This window comes from Lissotriton vulgaris, chromosome 1_1 (assembly GCF_964263255.1).
Source record: "Lissotriton vulgaris chromosome 1_1, aLisVul1.2, whole genome shotgun sequence".
NCBI lineage: Eukaryota > Metazoa > Chordata > Amphibia > Caudata > Salamandridae > Lissotriton > Lissotriton vulgaris.
In genome coordinates, this window is record NC_141685.1 from 53682234 (window position 1) to 53705550 (window position 23317).

Below are 23317 nucleotides of genomic sequence, written 5' to 3' on the forward strand. Positions count from 1 at the left end.
ACAGAATGGGGCCACCTAATACGGTTTGTCCTGACACAGCCCAGAGGGGCTCGGAGGGAAGAAGGGCAATAGTCAGTGATGAGGAGTTAACAATAGCGGTTGCTGTGCAGAGCACTAGGGGTTTACCGACATTGGATCTCCCACAGCCTCAAGCCCCTACACAGTGGTCCTTGTAGGGGTTCCTACTAACGGGGATGAGAGGGAGGAATCCCAGCGCACTCTAATTAACAAGACAGCACATTCGCTAGTCAAAAACACAGGTTTCAATATCACACAACACAGACATATTCTGATGGCAAGGAGGGTGGCTTGGATCGGAAGTAGCAGGAAGAGCTTTGCGGGTGATTGTGAGATTTTGAATTTCAGATATCCAGAGTTAGTCAATGAGCTCCTCCATAGTCAATCCAGCGGTCAATACCAAGGGGATGGAGGGTCCAGTATCAGACTGCTCCCCTTGGCTTTTTTCTATAGGGATAAGGCCCATAGGAATATGCAAGGTGACCATAGGAGGAATAGGATTGCATCAGATGGGAGGGGACAGCTAGTTTCACTCATTAACAGATTTGCACCTCTCCACTGTGCTTCAGCCCTAAATGAAATAGATTGACAGGTGAGGGGGTTGAAAGACGAGAATAGCGCGAGGGGGAGGGGTCACCCATAATAGGAGACAATGAAGGTCCAGGGCGCACACAGTCAGATGATTCCAATGCCAATGTGAGAGGTATAGAGCCCGGTGGGAGAAATGTGGAGAAAGATGCAGGGAATTTGGGTGAAGTTCCTGTAATGCCCACTAACCCTACAACTGTCACGGCAGGCAGTCAAATAGTGGGAGAGATTAAGATCATATCCTGGAATGTAACGGGCTTAGCCTCAAAAATCAAAAATCACAAATGGCTAACGTATATTAAGAAACATCAAATAATCCTCCTACAAGAAACATGGGAGTACATAGTAACACCCAGGCAATAGAAGGCTACAAAATGATTTTCGTCCCAGCACGTAAGTCAGCGCCGGGGAGGGCAAAGGGGTGTCTGACTATTTATGTCGATCTCAGAATCTCAGGAAGGTGGAGTGAACTTAGATGGGCCTCGGACTGAACACTGGGACTCACATATCGTAATAAGCGTTTTAATTTAACTGTTGTAAATTTCTATAATGCCATTACTCCAGGACAAACTCTCCAAAGCCTTAATGAATTAGGGGCTCGGCTGGCAGGCATGGAGGAGCAAGGGGCACTGTGCTCCCAGCTACTATTAGCAGGGGCGTTCAATTGTCACCCATGCTCCTTCCTAAGAATGAATGAGGGGAACCGGTCGGCTTGCCCGATTGAGAGGGGTGGCACCTGAATCACACAAGGGAAGGAGGAGCGCTGAATAAGATCCTGGGCAGGCATGCCCTAACATATACCATGGATTTGATTGGTGGGGAGGGCAATAGCACGGTCACCCCTACTTTCAAAGGCAGGGCGAAGGGCACTATAATTGATTTTATTTTCGTTACACCCATGTTAAAGTGTCAGGTTACAAAGTTTGAGATAGAGGCTAGCATTTTCAGCGACCATAACCCGCTTCTCCTGTGCATCATAGATCCAAATGCGGTACTTCTATCACAACATAGGGGGGCCGCAGGTTTGATTAAAGCCACTGACCAAGGTAGGAGACTAAGGTGGGTCAACACAGACAGTGAGGCATTTTACAGAATCTTACTGACACAGGCCGAGTCCAACGTTTGGAAGTGTTTGGACTTGGAGGTTGGGGGTGCAGACCTCATCAAGGCATCTGAGGGAGCAGCCAAACAAATAGATGGCTTAATTAGGGGCAGGAAGGTCAACAAGGAACACAGTGCACCAAGGTGGTTCGATCATGACTGCACCCTCGCCTTGAGGGATCTGAAATCGGCTCTGAAATGCGTACCTAGGGACAGAGGGAAGGTATCAAGCTGCAGGGCTAGGTACAATAAAACACTAAGATGCCGCAGAACCGTATTGCAGAACCAGGCATGGGAAAACTTGAGAGAAGCGGCCGAGACAAAGGACTCGACTGCTTTTTGGAGAGTTGTTAATGAACCATGCTTTGATGATTCAAATAAACCCAAGCTGGCCTCCTGCCACATCCTCCCAGAAACCTGTCTTGAGCATTACAAGGGTCTGTATAACCATGTTAACATTGAGAACTGGAAAGTGTGAACCCACCCCAGATTACCTTTTCCTTGGGAGAAATAAAGGAGGGGATTGAGGGGCTAACCCGTAATAAGGCGCCAGGACCTGATGGGATTCCACCAGATCTCCTCTTAAGCCAGAAAGAACTCTGGGTGCCCGTACTCACCAGAGTAATAAATACCGCAGTGCAAACAATGATGCCAATATCCTGGTCTACGGCCACAATAGTCCCCATATTTAAAAAAGGGGTCAGAAATAGCCCTCAATGCTATAGGCCTATTTCATTAATTGATGTTACAGTGAAAGTGCTAGGTAGGGCCATTCTTAACCGATTGATCGATTGGGCGGAGGAACATAAGATCATTACGGATACCCAGTATGGGCTTGGGTACGGCCGCTCCCCCACATTTCAATGCCTTAATTTATATCTCCTGGCAGCCAAGTACACCGTAGCCAGTGAGGGGACGGTGTACATGGCTTTCATGGACCTCACCGCGGCATTTGATCGGGTAAATCGGAAGAAATTGTGGGGACTATTGGGGGCCTTGGGAGTTGACCCTGGTCTGGTAAATATTTTACGGACACTGCATCAGAATACTTCTGCCCAGGTCAGATATGATAAGGAGGGAAAAGTCACAGACCACGTCCCATGCTTAAGGGGAGTGAGGCAGGGATGTATTTTGGCCCCCTTCCTCTTTACTTTATATATAAATGGTTTGACCCAGGCGCTGGTAGCTCTAGGGGTGGACTGCCCGCAGATGGGTAGGAGAGGGATACCGGTGTTACTGTATGCAGATGAAGCGGTACTCTTGGCCTGCACTGCGCGTGGACTGCAGCGCCTCATAGATGGCTTTGTCCATTTTATGGATAGCTTAGATTTGTCACCGAACCTCACCAAATCATATGTTATGGAGGTAGGGAAGGACCATCCAGCAAAACTAAGTATACAATAGGCACACAGGGACTGGAAAAGGTCAAGTCATTTTCATATCTGGGGATCGTGTTCGCAGTCGCCTTAGTTTTAAAGCCCTTGTGGAGGAGCAATGCAATAAACTAATTAACTCAACAGGGGCAACTATGAATTTTGCAAAGAGGCTAGGCCGATGGGCTCCGGAACGAATCCTGAACCTCTACAGTTCTGTAAGCTGTGCCAAAGTTTTATATGGGAGTGAGGTCTGGGGCTTTATAGACCCGCTTAAGTTACAAATAGAAGGAAACAAATATTGGAGGCGGGTACTGAAAGTCCCACAAAGCATTTCCTCCTACATGGTTCACGAGGAACTGGGTATAACCCATCTGTGCGATAGGCTGCAATGGAAGCCCCTAGCATGCTGGATTAAGGTATAGACAAACCCAGAGGCGGCGTTAAGTCAACAAATAATATCAGACTGCATTGCACGGGCACGAGGTTACAATATTCCTTGGATTAGACACATCAAGGAAAACCTGTTAGCCATGGGTAGTGTTGAATATTTTACCCACCCAACCAAATTGCTATCTAAGGATAAGGGCCGTATTAAGTCCGAATTTTTAAACAGAGCCAAGTCAAATAGGGAAGCAAGAGAGCTGACTAAGCCATCAGTAAGAACTCATCAGTTAACAAAGTCGTGCCTGGGCATGGAACCTTATTTGTGTCTTATTTACAATCCTCAAAACAGATTTCTCATGACCCGTTTCAGGCTAGATTTGTTACACCATACTTTGGCAGTTCCAGCAGGGTATACAAAGCATTTGGAGAGTAAGGGCCCCTGTGGCTGCGACCAACGGTCTCCACAGGATACGCTCCATTTGGTCCTACTGTGCCCATTTTACGCTTACCCTAGGCGACTATTTTTAAAAGGTATTTTAAGGAAGGCCAAGTTCAAACAAGTTAAGGTGGTCCTACTGTTTCTGAAATTGTCAGTAGAACCTTTAAAAACTTTTCTGTGTAGTACATTTTCTAAGATTAGCGATGAAACTCAGAACCAGTAGAGGGGAGGAATAATGGTCCTGTGCGTTCAATATTTGCTCTGATTTGCACTATACTATGGATGAAACATTTTTAACTGGGTACCTCCTTGTCATTTCTATAAGATGATCCCTAAGCCGAATCATTTATATTTTATGTATTGTTGTTAAACAGGTTTTTAGTATGGTTTTTATAATGTATGAGATATTGTTTTTTAACACTGTACTTTTATGGTATTCGGTTATGCCGAATAAAGTATATTTTGAATTGACTTGATTGTGTTTTATTTTAACAAATGTACATAGCAGATATTGGTGCTTGCTTGTTTCACAAAAATGATCGGATACCTGCCTCGGAGCGCACTTCTTACAGACGAGCATGGGGGTATCATGTTGCTGCTACAAGGTCCTTACCTGTGTGAGTTATCGGGAACGATGCAGGAGGCAGACACAAACCAGCCACACATGGAGATCAATGACAAATACTGAAGAATTAACTGAGCTTCCAAGCTGATGACCATTACTTAATTGACCTTGAAAATAAAAGACACGTTTTTAGTATCCCGGTGACTCATGACCATAAAAAACAAAGGTTATACATTCAATATTGTGTCAAATACTTAAAAAATGGAACTGGATGTGCTGAATCGGAAGTTGTCCCAGGTCATGCGTGACACCTTCCACCACTATTGCTTATTGGACTTGTAGTTTTGTTTTTCTCATTAAAAGGATGGGCTCTAAAGTCCCAGTGTTCTAAGCGATGTTGGTCAAAATCAGAGGCCTGACGGAGGATGAAGCATGACATGGCTCTGCTTAGCAGTGAGATGAATGACAGTTCCCCAGCCCTTCCATTCTTTGACAGACAGAGGCTCGTTCGCCATTCATATTTTTTTGCAATGACAAAGAAACTTTTATTGTAGCTTCTGTCAACTGAAGAGATAAACCCCCTGGGCATGTTTAATTAACTACTGACAAACATGAACAATCAAGAACATGAGTTTCTGGAAAACTATCAAGCACCCAATCAGGATCAGCCACCCTTCACACTCAGGAATTCTTGAGGCTTGGCTTTGGAGAGGATGAATTGCACGTGGTATAAGCAGTGGCGGTTGGTACATAGGGGCGAATGGGGCATTGCCCCACTAGCATTGGGAGTCGGGACGGGGAGGAATACAAGAGAGACACGTACCACACGCACGCAATGCAGCAGCGTCAAATCAATGAACTGCTCACTGCCCCGTGTGTCACAAATTCAATTCAGTCAGTCTGACTCTGACTGGTTTTTTTTTCGTCAAGGGACGGACGATGACGAGGGCACAGCAGGTCAGAGACCTCCTGCGCATGTGCTGGCCGGGGCGAGGAATATTGCTCACCCTGGAAGCACATGAGGAAAGAGTGGTGTCACCATGAAGGGAGTGGCGTAATAAAGGCAAAAAAGGCCTGGTTTCAAATGGGTACAAAAGGGGGTGGTGATAGACGGAGCATCTGAACCAATCAAACACTCACACCCAGTCAACTGATCTGGATTTATTCCATCACTGTTCTTTAGCCCACTCTGCCACCCCAGTTCAGACATGGCCATATGCAAATCAGTCTGACCCTGTGCCTCATGTGAACAGTCCAGCCCGAACTGCCAAGCCATGCCTTCCCTGGACTGGAAACAAGCTTCCTAGGACCAGTTTCTGGCATTTCAGCTGAACAAAGCGGTCCATCACCACCCCCTTTTGTACCGCTTTGTTCGCCATAAGTTGGCAGGGTATGCTTGGGCGGGAGTCCCTTGCTCACTTTGCCACTGGATTCGAGCAAGCCTGGCTGAAGACGGCTGAAATGCCAGAAACCGGTCCTAGGAAGCTTGTATCTGGAGTGGAGACACCTGCGAGCAGCAGGTTAACAGCAGCCGCATGTGTGCATTTCTCTTCTGCTGCATTGTTTTCCTGCCCAGAGGAAAGGGATGGCTTACTTCATTTAACTACAGTGGATGCGGCTTCATTTTGCATACTTTATGCCACTTGATTGGTAAAAGAAATAAATGAAATACCGCTATTTCAAATGTTGGCAGGTGTAGCTGTGACGTTAAATGGGAGCTGTGTTGATGTGTCTGACTGTTTTTGTATCAATACATCTGTCTCCCATTCCATGTTTGCATTCAGTAAAAGACAGCCTGTTTCTGTTTACCAATCTATGTCCAGCATTTGTAATGCAATAGGTCTCGCAATTACACGAGTTTAAGCTATTTGTATTGTAAATGACAATGCCTTTTATTTATGTTTTAAAAACGAATGAAAAATAAAAGGCATTGTTATTTGTAATGTCAATAGCTGAAACTTGTGTAAATGCGAGACCTATTGCATTGCAAATGATTGTTTTATAAGAGCGCCCCATACTGCTCTTTCACTTTAATGCCGACCCACCCCTTTCTTTAGACACGGCTCGTCTAAGAAAAGGGGCCCGGCCAACATTAAAGTTACTGCGCTGCATGGGCGTTTTTACAAACAGGCATTTGCAATGCAATAGGTGTTGCATTTACAAAACTCTGGTAAATGCGAGACCTATTGCATTGCAAATGCTAGTTTCAATTTACCATGAGCAATATCGACCTTTTTAAAACAAACTCTTTTCCATGTGCACCTTTTGCATTTTCGTGCTAAAGCAATACATATATTTTTGATAAAACAAAGAGGGTGGCACATAACTCAGCAGGCCACAGGTTGGTCATTTCGACTCAAATGTGCAAATGGCAGGTCAATGCACATGTCCAGCGCTTACAAATCCAAGGGCGTGAACACACATCTTTCTCTGGGTTGGGGCAATGCATCAGTGAGAAAAGACCAGGTAGAATGTACTACTTTTCACAGTTCTTCCATTAGAATCTAAATAATGTTGATAACTCTGCAGTGTAAGCATCTTGTAGAGTTAATCACTTAAAGGAAATAGGCCCCAGAGCTGTGAACACTTCACAACTAATGTGCTTGCACCATTTGCTTTGTGGAAACATCGAGCTGTGAGAAATAACACTAGAATCAGTTCCTATTGTAAACATGTTGTTACATTGAGAAGAAAAAATGAGAAGACCGAATGCACTCAACTATACATCGAAAAAGGATCCAGGGGCTTTGAAATTCCGTTTAACAGTATCCACTCTTCAAACACCCGCCATGGGGCCCACTGAGGAACTAGAAACTGAGACCCCTTGACCCAGACCCACCTGGACGCCCAGTGACCTGTCAATGGCGCCTGTGCCAAACAACCTATCAGCGCGGGTTAGAGGCTTCGCATTAACTGCGCATGCGCTGAGGACAGACACAGTTGAAGATTGCCTATCGATCAACAACTGCGCATGCGCGGAGAACGGACACTACGTTCCACTGCGCAGCACCCGAGCGAGGGTTACCGAGGGTCTGCTGGATGACCACCTGCGCATGCGCTGAGGACAGACACTGCCTCCTGAAAAATCATCGAATGAAGTGCATTGGAAGAAATAAATATCAGAAATTTCTATATTTTAAACAATGAGAAGCTATAAACATATTTTGAAAATAATGGGACACTACTGAAATGAAAGGTCACTAACCTACAACCTCTTTCTAAAATAACTACATTTTTAAACTAATTGCGGCAAAGAAGACACAAGAGAGGGAAGTTTGATGGGGCTGAGAGACACTTGCTTAGCTTAACAAGACCTCACTCATGGATCAACACTGTGCAGCAGACAAAAAGGAAGTTTTAGAGGCCCGTGTGTCAAGAAATATAGACGGGCCAGTTAGTGTGAATCACTTATGCAAATGTGCGCTCCATACAATTATACAAATCTCAATCTCAGCTGCACAGAGAGTGTTATTATTGGTGCAGAAAAGAATGATGCTTCATTTCAACCGCGATATTCTAAAACACAGACTCTTATTGCCCGACCCACGCCTCAGCCGACTAACAGGATGATCGCTCTCGGCAGAGCGTTGTGAATTTAGCGGCCATATTGGGAGAGAATTGGCGCTGTGACGTGCTCTAGTTTACTTTAAAAGAGGACGTCATGACTCCGCGCAGCGGACGTGCCGGTTGCGTGCCGGAGTTGTGCCAGAGCCCGTCTGCGCCCGTCAGCGCCAAGGAGGCGCCAGGTGCCAGTCAAGCTGCTGATGTCAGTAGTTCTCCCATCCTATATAGCGCATACTCCATCAGCACCATGAAACTCCAACCACCGAGGTTAACATGTCACTATAAACACCGGCCGGAGGAACTGTTTAAAGGATGTAACTGTCTGTGTTTAGGAAAGATCAGCAACATATTTCTCCTCTTATACCCCCGACCACTGAGACGCATATCCCCTCTCTCCAATCCAAGGAGACGGGCTTTCTTATCAATGCCCGCTCCCTGGTGAAAAATAATATTGCTTTTAATGACTTCGTTTCTGACAGAAAGCCCTTGTGCGTTTTTGTCACAGAAACATGGGGCTCAGACTCTGCTGGTCCTGACCTGGTTGATGCCATTCCCGATGGCTACGCCCTCGTAAGACTGGACAGAGTTGGCCTGAAAGGTGGGGGTATTGGCATCCTGCATAAAACTTCATCTCGTTGCTGCATTGAATGCCTCCCCTCCCTCCAAAACTCCTTCCAGGCTGCCCATTTTACACTCAACCCCTCTCCCACTGTGTCCTTCACGGGCGTTCTAATTTACAGACCCCCAGGTCAGCCTTCACCACCAGCCTCTTGGAAATCCTTGAACCCTTCATTGATGTGCCCAATTTTACTATCCTTGGGGACTTTAATTTCCATCTGGAAAACTCCAACTCATCTGACACCGGTTCGCTTTTGGATTCCCTGGCCTCCTGTGGCCTTCTACAAAAGGTAAAATGCCCCACCCACTCTGCAGGTCATACTTTAGACGGGGTTGCGGGGAATGAGATTTTGATACCTTTTCTGATCACTTAGATACCTATCTCATTCATCTATTTGGATCGATTATTTTCTGTCATTGAGTAAAAGACAAACCCCGCATAGGTTAAATAAACCCCATAAACTGACGCAACTCTGAAGAACCACTTACGACTGATGAAGTTTTAAAAGTTTAATATAAAATCAGAATTAAGTGCATATACAATCCTCTCAGGATAAGATTCAACAAGCATACAGGAACTAAAAGGAACATAAATTCCCTAAAGCACCTCAGTCTACAAAAGAATACAATTAAAGTCAATTCCAATATCAGCAGATTAAAAAGCATAGACACAAAGTGGTTCCGTTGCGTCATCTACAAAAAGAATAAACAAGTTAATTCTGTCCCTACTCTGTACTAGGTGACATCCCTACTTCGCAAGTTCCTTACCTAAAAAAGGTGTCAGCAGTTTGACTTCCAAAGAAGTTCAAACTCTCTTAGCCTCTAAAGGTAACTTGTGTCGAGAAGCAGTACCCTCTCTGCCTACCCATCCGCTCTCTAAGGGTCCTCGGCCTACTGCTCTCTTGCGCTCTGCTCTTTCTCTCTGCGCTCCTAACTTCTCTCAGGCCATCTGCGCATAACTTCTCCTCCCCAGGGTGCTGTCCCTAAATACACAATCACAGTATGGGTGGAACGCCCCTTGACGCCCACCACGTACACATTCACATGAGGTCATTTCTAGCTCTTTCCATAGCTTCATCTCTTCGCGTCGTCCGTTAAGTTGACCTTGCTTCGTAGGCACCATCTTCGTCTTCTTGCTGGTGACTTCATTGACATTCCAATTGACACTTTCGGAGCAAAGTCTATCACCTCAACAGACCTTTATTCTTTACGACTATGTTCTTAACCTCATTTGGTCCTGTGAACGGTCATTTCTAAACAAGACTCAAATTCCAAGCGTCTCTTATCTCACTTAGGCCATAAACTTCGTCCAGCATTGTCACCTTAAATCTAGCAAGACCTTTGACTCTTGTCTCGCACATTCAGATCAAGGCTATCCACGATTCCTGTGAGCCCACTAAATTACATACAGCGGACTACACTCCTGCGAACTCTTGGTCAGTTAGGTTAAAATCACACATGACCAAACCTTTCTAACATTCCTACAAAAAGCCTTCTACACAGTATAACCTTTAACACACATTTATATATAATCGAATTTAGCAAAGCAATGATTATACGCGAATACATCTTACATAGAATACAACATTATTCTCGTTCGTTACATAGTGCTATACATACTCTGCACATTTCTTCGCTTTACGTTTCGTCTTCTTTCTCCGTCTAATGATTACACACGTATATTCAGTTTTGCACATTCTGCTGTTCTTAAGCATTACTATACATTTCTATATTAGCCCACTATGTATACGGGCCTTTCTACTTCTAATACACTTTATAGAATAGGTACAGATACATTTCCTATTACATTGGTTACATCGGCTAATTTTACGCTACAAGTGTTAACTTCACGTTATAGATTCTACGTTTGCGTTATGTGCTTGTGAATATGGTACATACATACTTTTTATTCAAATTGCGCTCTCTCAGTTCCCCCCTTTGATGACCTCTAGGAGTCATCACTAAATGCAATTTGAACAACACCTTACACAGAACTAGTTACAAGATTCCCTCTTTTTATCGTTTCGAGAGCTCTTAAACTTTTGTCTAATCTCCTTTCTTGCTCTCTCATGGATCTTTGTAACCGGTTCGACCTATACCATTTATACAATTTCACTAACCCTAACAATGTAATAATGCAAATTAATATTATTAATACAGGTTTTAATATGTACCACACAATGCTTTTACCAAGGTTGGCAAACCAACTTCCAACCTTTCCTACTCCATGACCTACTTTCTCCCAAACATTTGTTTTTGATAAATCTTCGATTTCTTGGTGTATCTGTGTAATGTTCCGTATGACTTTCTCAAGTGGTTTTGAATTATCTGGAATGTAAGTACAACATTCTTGGACCTTCAAAGCCTTGCAAACTCCGCCCTCTTTTGCTAGTAGTACATCTAAAGCAAGACGGTTCTGAAGAACCATTGCTCTAATCGACTGCATCTCTCCTTCTACTAGCATCAATGACCTTGCAGTGCTTGCAGATAATCTATCTACAACTCAAGTCAAGTCAAGTCAAGAAATTTATATAGCGCACTACATACCCAGAGGGTTTCAAGGCGCTTAGGAGGGGGAGGTGGATTATTTGTCAAATATCCACGTTTTAAGCTGCTTTCTGAACGCTAGGTGATTCTGGGTTAGGCGAAGGTAGGCGGGGAGTGAGTTCCATGTTTTGGCAGCCAGGTAGGAGAAGGATCTGCCTCCCATGGTAGTTTTGTTGATGCGAGGTACAGTGGCGAGGGCTTGGCTGGAAGAGCGGAGTTGGCGGGAGGGGGAGTAGAAGGACAGTCGAGAGTTGAGGCAATCTGGTCCGATGTCGTAGAGTGATTTGTGTGCGTGGGTGAGCAGTCGGAAAGTGATCCTCTTATTGACGGGTAGCCAGTGGAGGTCTTTAAGGTGACCAGAGATGTGTTCGTTGCGTGGGATGTCTAATATGAGCCTGGCTGAGGCGTTTTGGATTCGTTGTAGTTTCTTCTGGAGTTTAGCGGTGGTGCCTGCGTAGAGGGTGTTTCCGTAGTCCAGTCGGCTCGTGACCAGAGCATGGGTGACTGTTTTCCTTGTTTCGGTGGGGATCCAGCGAAATGTTTTTCTGAGCATGCGAAGAATGTTAAAGCAGGAAGAGGATACGGCACTGACTTGTCTGTTCATTGATAGTGAGGAATCCAGGATGACGCCAAGGTTCCGTGCGTGGTCTGTCGGGATGGGTGCATTTCCGAGGGCTTCCGGCCACCAGGAGTTGTCCCATGCAGAGGGGGATTTACCTAAGATGAGGACTTCTGTTTTGTCTGAATTCAGTTTCAGTCGGCTTTGTTTCATCCATTCGGCGACTTCTTTCATTCCTTCGTGAAGATTAGTTTTGGCGGTGCTGGGGTCCTTGGTGAGAGATAGGATCAGTTGAGTGTCATCCGCGTAAGAGATGATGTTGAGGTTGTGTTGGCGGGCGATGGCCGCGAGGGGGCTCATGTATACGTTGAAGAGGGTGGGACTGAGTGAGGATCCTTGTGGTACGCCGCAGATGATTTCAGAGGCCTCGGACTTGAATGGTGGGAGGCGGACTCTCTGGGTTCTTCCGGTGAGGAACGAGGTGACCCATTCCAGTGCCATTCCTTGGATTCCGATGTTTTTGAGGCGGTGTAACAGGGTGCTGTGGCAGACTGTGTCGAAGGCTGCAGAAAGGTCGAGGAGGATGAGGGCGACAGTGTCTCCATTGTCCAGTAAAGTTCGGATGTCGTCTGTTGCTGCGATGAGGGCGGTCTCAGTACTGTGTTTGGCTCGGAAGCCCGATTGTGAGGGGTCGAGTGAATTGTTGGCTTCGAGGAAGGCGGCGAGTTGGTTGTTGACAGCTTTCTCGATGACTTTGGCCGGGAATGGAAGAAGCGAGATGGGGCTGTAGTTTTTGAGTTCGGTGGGGTCTGCTGTTGGTTTTTTCAGAAGGGCGGTGAGTTCAGCGTGTTTCCAGTCTTCTGGGAAGGTAGCGGAGTTGAAGGAGCAATTGATGACGTCTCGGAGGTGAGGAGCTATGACGGAGTCTGCTTTGTTGAAGATGTGGTGAGGGCATGGGTCTGTGGGGGATCCAGAGTGGATGGAATTCATCAGGCGGATGGTGTCCTCAGTGGAGATAGGGTTCCAGGCGTTAAGGGTGTTAACGGGGGGAAGATGGTCAGCTGAAGGTAGGGTGGGTTGGCTTCCGGGTTGGTTGTCAAAGCTGTTGTGGATGTCCGCAATCTTGTTGTGGAAGAAAGAGGCTAGGGAATCGCAGAGGGTTTGAGAGGGGGAGATGTCGTTGGCGTTGGCCGAGGGGTTGGAAAATTCCTTGACGATGTTGAAAAGTTCCTTGCTGTTGTGGGCGTTGTTGTCAAGTCGATTTTTGAATGCTGTTTTCTTGGCTTTTCGGATCAGTTGGTGGTGAGTACGGATGGCGCCTTTGAAGGTGTCCTTGTTGATGGTGGATGGGTCTTTTTTCCAGGCCTTTTCAAGGGAGCGGCACAGTTTCTTGGACTTCTTGAGGTCATCGTTGAACCATGAGGCCTTCTTGATGCCAAGTGTGTGTTGACGTTTTTTCATTGGTGCTAAGGTGTCGGCGGTGTTGGATAGCCAGAGGGTGAGGTTAGATGCGGCTTCGTTGGCGTTAGAAGAGAGGGCAGGGGAAGTTTGAAGGAGCGATGTGGAGATCTGCTCCGTGGTGATTTTGTTCCAGTTTCTTTGTAGAGTTGGTTGGAGGTGGACGATGGGTTTCGGTTTGTTGTAGGTGAAGTGCACGCAGCTGTGGTCGGTCCAGAGGAGATCCGTAGTGTGGCTGAAGGAGACATGATTGCTGGAGGTGAAGATGGGGTCGAGTGTGTGACCTGCGATGTGGGTGGGGGAAGTGACCAGTTGTTTAAGTCCGAGGTTGGCTAGGTTGTCCAGGAGGGTGGCGGTGTTGTGGTCGTAGCTCTTTTCAAGGTGGAAGTTGAGGTCTCCCAGAAGGATGTAGTCTTTGGAGGGGAGCGCGTGTGGGGTGATGAAGTCCGTGATGTCTTCGCTGAATTTTGCGCGGGGTCCTGGTGGTCTGTAGAGGAGGGTGCCTCTGAGTGTGGTCTTGGGGTCGATGTGGATCTGGAAGTGAAGGTGTTCGGAGTTGGCGAGGTTGGCGTCAGAGCTAGTTGAGATGCGGATTGATTTCTTATGGACGATAGCGATTCCACCTCCTGTATGGTCAGTGCGGTCCTTGTGTGTGATCTTGTATCCATCAGGTATGGCAATGGCGATGTCAGGGGCGGAGGAAGCGTTCATCCATGTTTCCGTTAGGAAGGCGACGTCAGGGGAGATGGTGTCTAGTAGGTTCCAAAGGTCAATGGCGTGCCTGTGGACCGAGCGGGTGTTGAGAAGGATGCATTCTAGGTGGTTGGGGTCGGGAGTCGGTGTTGTGGTCGCAGCAGAGATGTTGTTGGTGCCGATGAATCTGCAGGAGAGGCAGGAGAACGGGCCATGGGTCCGACCAGGAGCGGCTTGGACGCAGTTGGGGGCGCGACCGGGGTTAAGGGCTAGGAGGGTGGCAGCATCGTAGGTAATGCGGGAGGGATGGGCAGCGCGAGGGGCAGGGGGTCTGGCGCTGGGCGCGGTCCAGGCGCGGACGGGCGTAGACGGGCTTACCTTTGGCGCACCTTCGGCGCGGATTGGGCGCGGTCGCTGCGCGTGAACGCTGCGCGCGGGAAGAACTGTCATATATGGATGGTGGAGGGGGAGGGGCGAGGGCGTCACAGCTGGGAGGCGGGGCGGGCACACGAGGACAACAACAAACAAAATGGAGGCGGAGGGGGGGGCACAGCGTAGCGCTACAGTCAGACGCGCTAAAAGGACTGAAGGCGGTGTGAAAAACAACTATTAATGCGCTCGTGAGGCAAAGCGGCAATAACCAACACAGCGGAAGAGGATAATACAAATAAGCAGTTCAGGCAAGGCAGCGCTATGAATGCAGTATGCGGAATGTAACAGATCAATGTAAACAATTTAAACAAGGCAGCGCTAACAAAAGGTTAAACAATTTAAACAAGGCAGCGCTAATAAAAGGTAAATGCAGCAGGCGATATGAACCCAATGAGGGACGCTTTAAATCAATGTGGTGGCAATGCAGCGCGGTAAAACCAGATGCCTGCAAGAGACACTGGGAGCGACCACTCAGCTTGTAGGCGAGGAGCGAGTCACGGCGAATGTAAGCAGAGGAGCGCTCTTTCTATTCTGTGGGAGGGCGTCACAGCTGGGAGGCGGGGCGGGCACACGAGGACAACAACAAACAAAATGGAGGCGGAGGGGGGGGCACAGCGTAGCGCTACAGTCAGACGCGCTAAAAGGACTGAAGGCGGTGTGAAAAACAACTATTAATGCGCTCGTGAGGCAAAGCGGCAATAACCAACACAGCGGAAGAGGATAATACAAATAAGCAGTTCAGGCAAGGCAGCGCTATGAATGCAGTATGCGGAATGTAACAGATCAATGTAAACAATTTAAACAAGGCAGCGCTAACAAAAGGTTAAACAATTTAAACAAGGCAGCGCTAATAAAAGGTAAATGCAGCAGGCGATATGAACCCAATGAGGGACGCTTTAAATCAATGTGGTGGCAATGCAGCGCGGTAAAACCAGATGCCTGCAAGAGACACTGGGAGCGACCACTCAGCTTGTAGGCGAGGAGCGAGTCACGGCGAATGTAAGGAGAGGAGCGCTCTTTCTATTCTGTGGGAGGGCGTCACAGCTGGGAGGCGGGGCGGGCACACGAGGACAACAACAAACAAAATGGAGGCGGAGGGGGGGGCACAGCGTAGCGCTACAGTCAGACGCGCTAAAAGGACTGAAGGCGGTGTGAAAAACAACTATTAATGCGCTCGTGAGGCAAAGCGGCAATAACCAACACAGCGGAAGAGGATAATACAAATAAGCAGTTCAGGCAAGGCAGCGCTATGAATGCAGTATGCGGAATGTAACAGATCAATGTAAACAATTTAAACAAGGCAGCGCTAACAAAAGGTTAAACAATTTAAACAAGGCAGCGCTAATAAAAGGTAAATGCAGCAGGCGATATGAACCCAATGAGGGACGCTTTAAATCAATGTGGTGGCAATGCAGCGCGGTAAAACCAGATGCCTGCAAGAGACACTGGGAGCGACCACTCAGCTTGTAGGCGAGGAGCGAGTCACAACTGTAGCTAGTCTCCTGATCTTAACATCGTTAAGTATTAAACCTAACATAGGAAACATTGTTCCAAAAATGTCTCCAACTACTTCAGCATCTCCTATTTCCCTTTTCACTCTTGTCGAAGCCTTTCCTTCTATGTTCGCTAAATCCTTTGCATGATATATTTTGGGGAAGACAATTGCCAAGTAACACGAACCATACCAATTGTCAGGCAGTTTTACATAGGCATTTCTTCCACATACAAAATATACATTAGGAATCGCTTGCATCCCTTTCATAAAATCTTTCGTATAGTACTCTAATCGAAAAGCATGTTCGCAATTAACTTCACCTACAAATACACTCTCATAATACGTCTTGCTTCGAGTTAAACATAACTTTCCTTTCTGCGTTCTATCCAAAGCTATTGGACCATTGCTACCCTTCTTCTTGTGTGCTTTTTCTTCTTCGGTCCAATCAGTTTTCCACTGTCCTGACATTTTTAGAATCTTCTGCCTTCTGTATCGGTCATCTACTTGTCCTATGAACTTTTTCTCTACCTCTGACACTTTGCAAGTCAGATTATTTCTGCGTGCATATGAAGTATCTAATGTATCCCAAGGAAGAAAGAACTTTGTTAATCTATCTTCCTTTTTGTAATAGTCCCACTTATTCATTTGTTTATAATTCGGGACTTCAGGCAGTACCGAATCATAATTTGAAAAGTAGTACTCAAACCCTTCTCTACCATAAAATATACTGAGCAATAAACTACAGGTTATCCCATATGTCAGTGGGAGATGGTGATATCTGATGCCTTCGTCTACGGAAGCCGGCAATTGCATGCATACATAACAATCCTTGGCCTCCATGGCATCAATATACTCGTACAATAACTTTGCATATGCATTTGACCTAAAATTTCCCTGTGACTCGTCTACGTGCAACCTACGAGCTTCATTTGCCAGTAACGTCTTTTCACGGATGACATTGCTCTCCTCCTTCTTCCCAACAAGAGCAGGTTTCAAAGTCGTTACAGGCTTTACATCTGTTGTTTCTTTTTCACTTGCATGTCCTACCATGTACGATGTGGTAACTACTGTAATAATAAGAAAAATTACTACCGCTATTAGTGTACCTATTATGCATTTAGCTCTTCGGTTTGGGTTGCCATTCTCCATGTTATCAAAACAGCGTAGCTCTTTCTTTTTCGAAGAAAAGTTTCTTTCGAGTCTTTGTCTTGCTTTGTTTGCTTTCTCAGTCTGTAAAGTGCTCTTAATCAACAAAAAGTCTCTTTTCACAACAATGTCTTTTTCTCTTCAGCATCAGACAACCCTAACCCTTCTCCGTCCTCTAAATGTAATCCCTAATTTTATTCTTCTTTCCACTCGGCGCTAGGTTATCTTCTTCTTTATAGCTTAAACACAAAAGTCTTTATGCATCTACAATGATTCTCGCACCTGCAGCTCTAATAACATGTTCCAATAGTTCTAAACGAATGACTTTTTCTTCTTGTTCTGGTATTTGATGACCAAAAGTCGGAAACTCTAATCTATTCAGTACTAGATCTTTGATCCGACTCAGGTAAGGGGGTATGGGAAGTGTGAAAGTCAGTAACCCCTCAGTCTCGAGTCCAGGCGTCAACATCCATATCTCCACTGCCACAAATGGATCGAGATTGATCACTTTCACTTCTTTCACTCTCCCAGATTTCTGTCCCCAAGACATCTGCTAGATAAGTCCACTCTGGGGTGGCGTACCTTCTGCAGGGCACACGTACCCTTCTTGATCTTCTCGGACTCTCAGAGCCTGAATCCGTAGTTTCTTCTTCTTGATCCGACTCTTCAGAGATCGGGACAAGGGTTCTCTCTTGATTTGCCTTTAAGCTTGGCCTTCTCCTACTCTCCGGCCAACTAGCTTCGTCACTCCTTGTCCTCCTGCTCCTTGTTCTTGGACTTGTCTCTCGATCACTCACAGCTTGTTCGGTATCTGATTCGAACTCCCAGCTACTTTCCTCTTCTGAGACGACTTCGGTCTCACTGGTGTCCTGACCGTCGTCGGCCTGTTCCTACACAGGCTCAGCCTCTTCGATCACCTCTACAGCTTTGCTTTCCCCCTCTATGGCTTCTCCACTTTCTGCTGGATTCTCATCCGAGAGAGGAGCTGTTTCTTCCAGAGGTTTTGGCACTCTTCGGGTGTGTGAGGCGTGTATCCAGTTGGGCAAGCCTCCACACTTTACTGCAGTGTTCGTAACTAGTATGACTTGGAACGGTCCTCGCCAGCGCACGTCTAGACAGTTCTTCCTGACGTGCTTCTTCACCAGGACCCAGTCCCCCGGACACAGGTCATGGCACAAGTCTTGTGCTGATGGAACCTCTGCAGCCTGGACCTGGAGGGACACAGAATGAATGGCATCAGATAGTCCCTTGCAGTAGTCCAAGATCAAATCGTCTGTGATGTTCAACAACGCTGCAGTCGGAACCGATGGCAATCTCATAGCTCTTCCCATTAGCACCTCGTGTGGAGAGAGACCTGTTCTTCTATCTGGTGTGCTACGTATGCTCATAAGAACCAATGGAAGTGCATCAGGCCAACTCAGAGATGTTGATGAACAAACTTTGGCAAGTCTGGATTTTATCGTACTGTTAATTTGCTCTACGATCCCTGAAGCTTCTGGTCGATAACTGCAATGGAGCTTCTGATCGATACTCAAGGCTGAACATAGCATCTTCACTACTTCGCTGTTGAAATGAGTTCCTCTGTCCGATTCCAAAGAGGATGGCACCCCGAACCTCGGTATCAACTCTCTAAGTAACAATTTTGCTACTGTAAGTGTATCGCACCTACGTGTCGGGTAAGCTTCAACCCATCTAGAAAATATACAGACAATCACTAAGACATATCTGAGTCGATTGCACTTGGGCATTTCAATAAAATCCAGCTGCATTCTATTGAAAGGCCCCCCAGACCTCCCTATGTGACTCAAAGTAACTGGTGTTCTCTTTCCTACGTTTAGTTGCTGACAGATCGCACAACGCTGACATACTGCTTCTGCCGCTACTCTAAATTTCAGATTAAACCACGTTTGTCTGAATACTCTCACCATAGCATCTCTACCTATGTGTGTTGATCCATGCAATTTCCTTGCCATTGGACTAACAAGTTCGTTTGGTAAAACTGCTCTCCCATCTGCAGAAATCCAAAAATTCATTTCACTTTTAGTACATCCAGCTGTTTCCCAGCTCTTTTTCTCATCATCTGGTGCATTTTCCTGAACACATTTTAACTCGTCCCACGTATCTACAGTGTCTAACAACATAGTCAATTCAGTTCTTTCCTGTATTCCCCCCACTTCTACATTGGTGTGAGAATAACCTTGTTCTGCACAGTAACGTGCTACCTCATCGGCATAACGGTTGCCTTGCGACACAAAGTCTACATTCTTCGTGTGCGCGGCGCATTTGACAACCGCTATGGCTGTCGGACCTTGTAATGCCTCTAACAATAATCTCACGAATTCTCCATTCCTAATAGGAGAACCAGAGGAGGTCATGTAACCTCTTTGAGACCATAACTGCCCATAGTCGTGAACTACCCCGAAACCATACTGGCTATCGGTGTATATGGTGACTCGAATTTTGTTACCTGCTAAGCAGGCACGGGTCAAAGCAATAATTTCAGCTACCTGAGCGGAATGTACTCCTTCCAGGCAAGCGGCTTCCACAACTCTGGTAATTGTACAAACTGCATATGCTGCTCTCAGCTGACCGATATCGTCTCTTACGCATGAACCATCAACAAAGAATATTTCATCGGGGTCAGTCAATGGCTCATCTACGATTTCAGGTCTCGGTTTGGTGCATAGTTCAGTCACATCAAGGCAGTCATGATCTGTACAAATTTCATCATCAATCTCATTTGGAAGTGGCATCAAAGTAGCAGGATTCAAGACAGAGCATCTTTTTAGGGTCACATTCTCGGCAGCCAAAATGACTTGCTCGTAGCGTGTGAGCCTACTATTTGTCAAATGCTGAGTCTTAGTCCTGGTCATTAACAATTCCACAGAATGCGGTACGTACACCACTAACTGATGTCCCATTACCACACTTTCACATCTTTCAATGCTGACACCCGTTGCAGCTACGGATTTGAGACACCCGGGCAACGCTGCGGCTACTGGGTCTAATGTAGCCGAAAAGTAAGCAACTGGCCTACGCGCATTGCCGTGTATCTGGGCCAAAACTGCTAAAGCGCAACCTTCTCTTTCGCAGCAGTAAAGCAAGAATGGCTTTTCGTAATCAGGCATTCCCAAAGCCGGGGCGCGACACAAGTCCTCCCTCAGCTGCAAAAATGCCATCAAACAATCTTTGTCCCATGGTACCGGATCACTTACTCCTTTGTGCGTCAGTTGTAGTAAAGGTTTTGCCTTCAGTGAAAAGTTGGCTATCCACTGCCGACAATAACCGACCATGCCTAGAAACATCCTGACTTCTCTTTGTGTTTTAGGCGCGTTCATTTTCATGATCGCCTCTATTCTGTCTGGAGACACCTTCCGTTTTCCCTTTTCAATCCTATGGCCCAAGTATTGCACTTCAGTCAGACAATACTGCAATTTACTTGGAGACACCTTGTGTCCGTTCTCGGCCAAGTGATTTAACAAGGTGATGGTGTCTACCTTGCAAGCTTCCTCAGTTTCTGACGCCAATAGGAGGTCGTCTATGTACTGGACTAGAACCGAGTTCTTGGGCAGTACTAGACTTTCAAGATTTTTCTTCAGCAGCTGGTTAAAAATCGATGGGCTTTCTGTATACCCCTGGGGGATACGACACCATGTTAAAACGCGATTTTCCAGCTTAAAAGCGAAAAGATACTGGCTCTCCTCATCTAAAGGAATCGAAAAGAAAGCCTGGCACAAGTCTATCACTGTGAACCATTCAGCTTGGAACGGTATCTGAAACAATATCACTGATGGATTCGGTACCACTGGACAACATGAGACAACGATATTATTAATCTTTCGAAGGTCCTGCACTATTCTGTATTTCCCACTAGGCTTCTGCAAACCCATAATCGGGGAGTTACATGGACTTCCCACGATCTCCTTCAGTATTCCCTGTTTAATCATGGATTCGATCACAGGCTTTATTCCTGCAATTGTCTCCAGTGTCAACTTATATTGTGGTGTTCTTGGATATTCAGCATTGGGTTTTACCATGATCTTTACCGGTTCTACCCCTTTAATCAGTCCTATTTCTTCTCCAGTAAAATCCCACACTTCAGCTGACACTGTCTCCTTCAAGTCCTGTGGAAGCTCCTCCACCGTTAGGGTAGGATATAGTTCCACGCATTCCTGCGAGTTTACAACCTTAAAATCGGCATCATCATCATTAGTCTGCACTTCTACTCCTTCAGGCGTGCAATATATGGTGCAATTTAGTTTACACAACAGATCTCTTCCTAACAGACACACAGGGCTAGAATCACAGATCACAAACTGATGTTCATCACTGTAATTCCCTATCTTCACTGACACTGGTTCAGTCAGAGGATTCGTCATTCTCCTGTTTGCGACTCCTACCACCTGAATCGTCTCTCCCGACATTGGCAAACCTGGGACTACCGCCGATCTCAAAGTGGATCGAGTTGCCCCCGTATCTACCAAAAAGGTCGTAGGACATCCAGCCACCTCAGCTTCTACGTATGGTCCTCTCTGGTCTACTTCCAGGGCTGCTCCTAGAGTACAGTCTTCTTCCCTATTCACTCGTTGCCCTGTAAGAGGATCAACGTAGTAGCATTCTTCTCCTCCTACGAACAATGGCATTTGTCTATAGGCTTTCCCTCCATTTGTAATGCGAGGCGGTTGAGGGAACGGGGCTCGAGGAGTCTGAGTCCCCCCTTTGATAAACTTTCCCTTCGGGACTACTGCTCCCTTAACCATGCTGGTTTGAACCTCATCCTCCTCCTGTTCTAATTCCCCCGTCTCGACATTATAAGGACACACGCGTCTCCAGTGTCCTACCTCGTTACACTGATGGCACCTCGTTGTCTTTTTCAGTGTCGCGATATCTACCCTCGGTCTCGGTCTTTCTTCCTCATCTCTGCTTTGATTATTCTGTTTCTTTCCTGGGGTTCCTGTTCCCTGTTGCCGCTGTCCACCCTTTCCAGCTGATTGCATCTGCACCAACATCAGCTTTTCCTTAAGTTTCTTTGCTTTTGAATCTATTTCGTCGCTACAGTATCTTGCATACCTCAGAATCTCATCTAAAGGTTTGTTCTGCCAACAAATCAAATGCTGTTGAATCATCAGGCTTATGTCTGGCCTCAATCCTAGGACAAACTTCGACACAAACTGTCCTATGTCCTTGGGGTCCATTACATCCAACCCACTGTACTGTTTGAATGCTTTCAGCAATCTCTCATAGAACTCATGAACGGTCTCTTTAGGCTCCTGAGTTGTTCGATCTATCTTAACCCAGTCTATGTCTTGCACTGGCACTTTCTCTTTTAACCATGCAATTACTCTTTCGTACTTTTCCATTACTCTCTCTGATGGACCATTTGTCTGAGCATCCCTCGGGGGCTCACAAGCGGGCCATTCAATACTAAGTTTGCATGCCGTCCACAAATCTCCGGGTACTACGATATCAAACAGAGTGTTCAAATCGATCCACAGTACCTTAGAGATCTTCACGAACCTCTCTACCTGCTTGTACCACTCAACGGGGTTCTCTCTGAGCTTTGGAAAGGAATTGGTTAAAGCCGCTAAATCTCCCCTACTCCAGGGCACATGCACGTAGTTTCCGTTCGCGATTTCTCGCAAAGGGAAAGCTTCCATTCGCATTAGCTCTCCATCTTGGGACCTCGCAAGTGTACTCCTTCTGACGGATCCCCTCTTAGACCATCTTTCCTCCCATTTATCCAAATTCCTCCACAATCTAATACTCTGAATCAGTTCCCTTATGTGTACTTTCAGCGCGATCGTTCTACGCTCATCCAGATCCTGATCCGTGCAAGTTAGCCTATGGTTACCCTGTAAAGCTTTAGTTCGTGATAGGTCTATCATATACCTATTTGCCAAATTAGATACATTTTCATGAGCTGACCTCGCTCTCCGAGTAACATCCTTAGACATAAACAGTATTTCATCCGGTTCATACAGCTCTATCCTTTCCATTGCCACTGTGCCGTCTATTATTTCATCCAAGTCTGACTTCAAACTCATTACATCGAGCCGTTTTGCTTTTATCTCGGCTCTCAGTACCTCAGTCCTAGGTGGTTCGCTTACATCCCTCTCACCCCCACTACGAGCCCTACGTCTCGGTGCAGGTGAGTTATGAGGCGTCCTTCTTGTTTCTCTTTGTTCCCACCTCTCTAGATCCCAAGCATTTCCATCCTCCCTTGGGGTATGGTGGAACATTGATCTATTCCCCATTACTACATTCTGTCTTTTCGGCTCGGTCTCTCTAGATGCGAGATAGGATCTTTCGTTCTGTTCTACATCACTGCAACCTC

General features: G+C 46.3%; 1 long non-coding RNA gene across 1 annotated transcript in view; it reads right to left on the reverse strand.

Moving 5' to 3' along the window:
• Positions 1–4639, reverse strand: part of LOC147737221 (uncharacterized) — a 55183-nt gene extending 50544 nt beyond the window's left edge. Inside the window, exon 1 of the long non-coding RNA XR_015295587.1 lies at positions 4520–4639. This is a non-coding gene — a long non-coding RNA (uncharacterized LOC147737221). The remainder of the gene's footprint in view (positions 1–4519) is intronic.
• Between the last annotated feature and the right edge of the window lie 18678 nt (positions 4640–23317).